Raw genomic sequence first — 6,000 nt, 5'->3', positions numbered from 1 at the left:
CAGTGTTCATACTTAATAAAAGCAGTTATCCACTTACCTGGACCACTTGTCATCTTTACAAGTTGGCGACGAGACGAGATCACTGACACCGCGACGAACCCGCCTGAGGTCATCTGTTCTTCATCTTTGTTCTGGGGACGTCTTCTGCCTGCTGAGTTCTACCTTCTCGTTTTCTCTTCCGCAAGTCACCGATGGTGTCTCTAGCACCTCGCCAGCGGTTACATCGTGTGGAGTCTTCTGGGAGGGATGGGCTGATCGACTTCATTCAGCCTCTGTGTCCTTCCGTCATCAGGGTCAAGATCTACAGGGTGGCAGTTTGGGTCCTCTATTTGAGGTTAACCATCCCTTGAGGCAGCGAGTCGGACATCGTTTATTTCACCGATCATTAACTGGTGAGTGTTGGTGTCGTACGGCCAGCTGTGGGGATCCTGCGTGCTGTCAAGGTCCCGAGTTGTGTGCTCTCAAGTGCTGATTGACAGTGTTTCTTTCCCTTGAGGAAACTTGTACTGGATGCAGTTTGACGGTGTTTTCTCTTGTACTGGACCATCTGTGACTGTGTGAAGTTGGAGGGTTGCCTGTGGAGCCGCATTTCTGTCTAACCCTCACTAACATCGTGGCAGTCCAAGCGACCGCCGTATTCCTGTCAGGATTCCACGTCGCTCTTCAGATGAACGGCGCATTCCTGTCAGAGTTCCGGATGACGTCAATGGAACACATACGTCGTTCGACGTCTGTCGGCCATTTTTAGAGTGAGAAAACTTCCATCTGAGCGTGTCTCCAGCTACGGTGACACGCACACCAATTAACTTGTTTAGAAGTGCAATTTGGAGCGTGTTTCCGTACTGTGATACGCACACTTAATATTGGCATAATTATAGCGTGTCTTCTACAGCGGTGACATGCACACCAATCTATTAGGGGCAATTATTGCTGATTTGAAGCGTGACACGCCAGTTAACTTTGTTGAGGGTTTTCTAGAGCATTTTGTAAGTGCTTTTCCTAAAGTGACACGCACACTTACAATTGGCAAGCTTGTCTGCTACAACTGTGACACGCACACCTGTTGTTAGTATTATCAGAGCGTGTTTCCTACAGCGGTGACACGCACACCAATTTCTGTGTTTGTTTTGTGCAACAATTTTTGGCAACAGAGACACACACTCCTATATTGCTTATCGCATCCATTAACCCCTTCCATGCTGGGCCGATTCTGCTCCTGTGCTGAAGATTTCAGCGCGGGTGCGGTCATGACGGCCCCCAGCCGTCATCAGCACACGAGCACTGTAGTGCATGACGGCTGGGGGCCGTCATCAGCATGGAAGGGGTTAAGAAACCTGTTCGGCAGATTTACTAGTATATAGTTCTGATTGGGCCAATTATACGATATTCACAAATGTTGCTGTCTAAAGTACTTTCTCTTCGGATTCTACAGTCATGGCCTCAGGTAACGTGTGGAATCTGTCTCCTCCACTACCTTTCATCCCTTCAACTGGTGATGATGCACTAAAATGGGAAGAGTGGAGGGAATATTTCGAGAACTATATGTCTACTTCTGAAGATGAAGAAGAATTGACTCCTGAAAAGAAGAAAACAATTCTTCTTCATTGTTTAGGTGCCAAAGCTATGAAAATGTACAATCATATTAACAAATAACCTAGAACAGGTGATGTGTACACTATCGCTTTGGAAGATTTAACTATGTATTTCAAGCCCACTATTTCTATCTCTGTTAACAGGTTCAAATTTTTTCAACGTAAACAGGCCCCTGAAGAATCTGTAGAAGATTATGTTGCTGCGTTGAAAAACTTGGCGCTTACTTGTAGGTTTGGGGCATTACATGATGAATTGGTTCGGGACCAAGTTGTTATGAGGTCCTCCAATAAGCATGTTCAGGAGAAATTGTGGTAACTGCAAATACAACAATGATGGACAGAATGTGGATCAATGTCACACATTCACCCCAGTCCAAAGATCTGGGCCCAAATCCATCGTTTTTCCACTCCACACCACCCTGGGTTAGACAATGGCGATATGCAAATCAGCGCTGACCCTGTGCCCCATGGGAACAGTCCAGTCCGAACTACAAAAGCCATGTCCTTCCCAGAACGGAAACAAGCATCCGAGGACCGGCCCGGTTTCGAGGTAACACCTCTCATCAGCCCGGCTAGCTTGATTCCAGTGGTGTGGAGTGCCTGGGACTCACGTCTGAGCATCCCCAGTACACTTAGAGCGGTACCTGCAAACACAACAATGATGGACAGAATGTGGATCAATGTCACACATTCACCCCAGTCCAAAGATCTGGGCCCAAATCCATCGTTTTTCCACTCCACACCACCCTGGGTTAGACAATGGCGATATGCAAATCAGCGCTGACCCTGTGCCCCATGGGAACAGTCCAGTCCGAACTACAAAAGCCATGTCCTTCCCAGAACGGAAACAAGCATCCGAGGACCGGCCCGGTTTCGAGGTAACACCTCTCATCAGCCCGGCTAGCTTGATTCCAGTGGTGTGGAGTGCCTGGGACTCACGTCTGAGCATCCCCAGTACACTTAGAGCGGTAACTGCAAACACAACAATGATGGACAGAATGTGGATCAATGTCACACATTCACCCCAGTCCAAAGATCTGGGCTCAAATCCATCGTTTTTCCACTCCACACCACCCTGGGTTAGACAATGGCGATATGCAAATCAGCGCTGACCCTGTGCCCCATGGGGGTGTGGAGTGGAAAAACGATGGATTTGGGCCCAGATCTTTGGACTGGGGTGAATGTGTGACATTGATCCACATTCTGTCCATCATTGTTGTGTTTGCAGGTACCGTTCTAAGTGTACTGGGGATGCTCAGACGTGAGTCCCAGGCACTCCACACCACTGGAATCAAGCTAGCCGGGCTGATGAGAGGTGTTACCTCGAAACCGGGCCGGTCCTCGGATGCTTGTTTCCGTTCTGGGAAGGACATGGCTTTTGTAGTTCGGACTGGACTGTTCCCATGGGGCACAGGGTCAGCGCTGATTTGCATATCGCCATTGTCTAACCCAGGGTGGTGTGGAGTGGAAAAACGATGGATTTGGGCCCAGATCTTTGGACTGGGGTGAATGTGTGACATTGATCCACATTCTGTCCATCATTGTTGTGTTTGCAGGTACCGCTCTAAGTGTACTGGGGATGCTCAGACGTGAGTCCCAGGCACTCCACACCACTGGAATCAAGCTAGCCGGGCTGATGAGAGGTGTTACCTCGAAACAGGGCCGGTCCTCGGATGCTTGTTTCCGTTCTGGGAAGGACATGGCTTTTGTAGTTCGGACTGGACTGTTCCCATGGGGCACAGGGTCAGCGCTGATTTGCATATCGCCATTGTCTAACCCAGGGTGGTGTGGAGTGGAAAAACAATGGATTTGGGCCCAGATCTTTGGACTGGGGTGAATGTGCGACATTGATCCACATTCTGTCCATCATTGTTGTGTTTGCAGGTACCGCTCTAAGTGTACTGGGGATGCTCAGACGTGAGTCCCAGGCACTCCACACCACTGGAATCAAGCTAGCCGGGCTGATGAGAGGTGTTACCTCGAAACCGGACCGGTCCTCGGATGCTTGTTTCCGTTCTGGGAAGGACATGGCTTTTGTAGTTCGGACTGGACTGTTCCCATGGGGCACAGGGTCAGCGCTGATTTGCATATCGCCATTGTCTAACCCAGGGTGGTGTGGAGTGGAAAAACGATGGATTTGGGCCCAGATCTTTGGACTGGGGTGAATGTGTGACATTGATCCACATTCTGTCCATCATTGTTGTGTTTGCAGGTACCGCTCTAAGTGTACTGGGGATGCTCAGACGTGAGTCCCAGGCACTCCACACCACTGGAATCAAGCTAGCCGGGCTGATGAGAGGTGTTACCTCGAAACCGGGCCGGTCCTCGGATGCTTGTTTCCGTTCTGGGAAGGACATGGCTTTTGTAGTTCGGACTGGACTGTTCCCATGGGGCACAGGGTCAGCGCTGATTTGCATATCGCCATTGTCTAACCCAGGGTGGTGTGGAGTGGAAAAACGATGGATTTGGGCCCAGATCTTTGGACTGGGGTGAATGTGTGACATTGACCCACATTCTGTCCATCATTGAGACACTAAAAATGACACTTCAATGGTTAATGGCAAACCACCTGAAGCTGAATGCACATAAAACAGAGTTCCTATTAATCTCTCCACCAAAGAGGAATACAGAAATAATGGAATGGATGAAAGTCGTGACTGCGCTAAACTGTACCCCTACCCTTGTCAACTCAGCCAAATCTCTAGGAATCATCTTAGATGAGAATCTAGACATGAAAGCCCACATTAACTCAATGGCGAAAAGTGCCCGATTCCACTTGAACTACCTAAGAAAATTGAAACCTTTCATCACAGAGTCAGACCTCAAATTGGCAATCCAATCCTTAGTTATCTCGAGGATTGAATATGGGTGCACCACCTTGGCTGGATTACCAAAAATGTCCACAGGACCATTGAAAGCCTGCCTTAACGCTGCAGCAAGACTTATCACCGGAACTAGGAAATATGACCATATATCCCCACACCTGAAAGCATTAAACTGGCTACCATATGAAGCAAGAATCCAAATGAAGATAGCATGTATCACACATAAAGCATTACACGACAACACCCCAAGATATCTAGCAAAGAAAATTCAGTTGTCCGGTGGCAACCGACCATCTAGGAGTGCTGGGGAGCTGCTACTACGACCAGCATTCTTCCGAAAGAAAAAAACTTATGACAGAGCGTTCTCAGGAGCGGCCCCCAGAATATGTTCCCATGGGGCACAGGGTCAGCGCTGATTTGCATATCGCCATTGTCTAACCCAGGGTGGTGTGGAGTGGAAAAACGATGGATTTGGGCCCAGATCTTTGGACTGGGGTGAATGTGTGACATTGATCCACATTCTGTCCATCATTGTTGTGTTTGCAGGTACCGCTCTAAGTGTACTGGGGATGCTCAGACGTGAGTCCCAGGCACTCCACACCACTGGAATCAAGCTAGCCGGGCTCATGAGAGGTGTTACCTCGAAACCGGGCCGGTCCTTGGATGCTTGTTTCCGTTCTGGGAAGGACATGGCTTTTGTAGTTCGGACTGGACTGTTCCCATGGGGCACAGGGTCAGCGCTGATTTGCATATCGCCATTGTCTAACCCAGGGTGGTGTGGAGTGGAAAAACGATGGATTTGGGCCCAGATCTTTGGACTGGGGTGAATATGTGACATTGATCCACATTCTGTCCATCATTGTTGTGTTTGCAGGTACCGCTCTAAGTGTACTGGGGATGCTCAGACGTGAGTCCCAGGCACTCCACACCACTGGAATCAAGCTAGCCGGGCTGATGAGAGGTGTTACCTCGAAACCGGGCCGGTCCTCGGATGCTTGTTTCCGTTCTGGGAAGGACATGGCTTTTGTAGTTCGGACTGGACTGTTCCCATGGGGCACAGGGTCAGCGCTGATTTGCATATCGCCATTGTCTAACCCAGGGTGGTGTGGAGTGGAAAAACGATGGATTTGGGCCCAGATCTTTGGACTGGGGTGAATGTGTGACATTGATCCACATTCTGTCCATCATTGTTGTGTTTGCAGGTACCGCTCTAAGTGTACTGGGGATGCTCAGACGTGAGTCCCAGGCACTCCACACCACTGGAATCAAGCTAGCCGGGCTGATGAGAGGTGTTACCTCGAAACCGGGCCGGTCCTCGGATGCTTGTTTCCGTTCTGGGAAGGACATGGCTTTTGTAGTTCGGACTGGACTGTTCCCATGGGGCACAGGGTCAGCGCTGATTTGCATATCGCCATTGTCTAACCCAGGGTGGTGTGGAGTGGAAAAACGATGGATTTGGGCCCAGATCTTTGGACTGGGGTGAATGTGTGACATTGATCCACATTCTGTCCATCATTGTTGTGTTTGCAGGTACCGCTCTAAGTGTACTGGGGATGCTCAGACGTGAGTCCCAGGCACTCCAC

The sequence above is a fragment of the Lissotriton helveticus genome, chromosome 11, assembly GCF_964261635.1.
Source record: "Lissotriton helveticus chromosome 11, aLisHel1.1, whole genome shotgun sequence".
NCBI classification, from domain to species: Eukaryota; Metazoa; Chordata; class Amphibia; order Caudata; family Salamandridae; genus Lissotriton; species Lissotriton helveticus.
Note: the sequence above shows the minus strand (reverse complement) of the source record.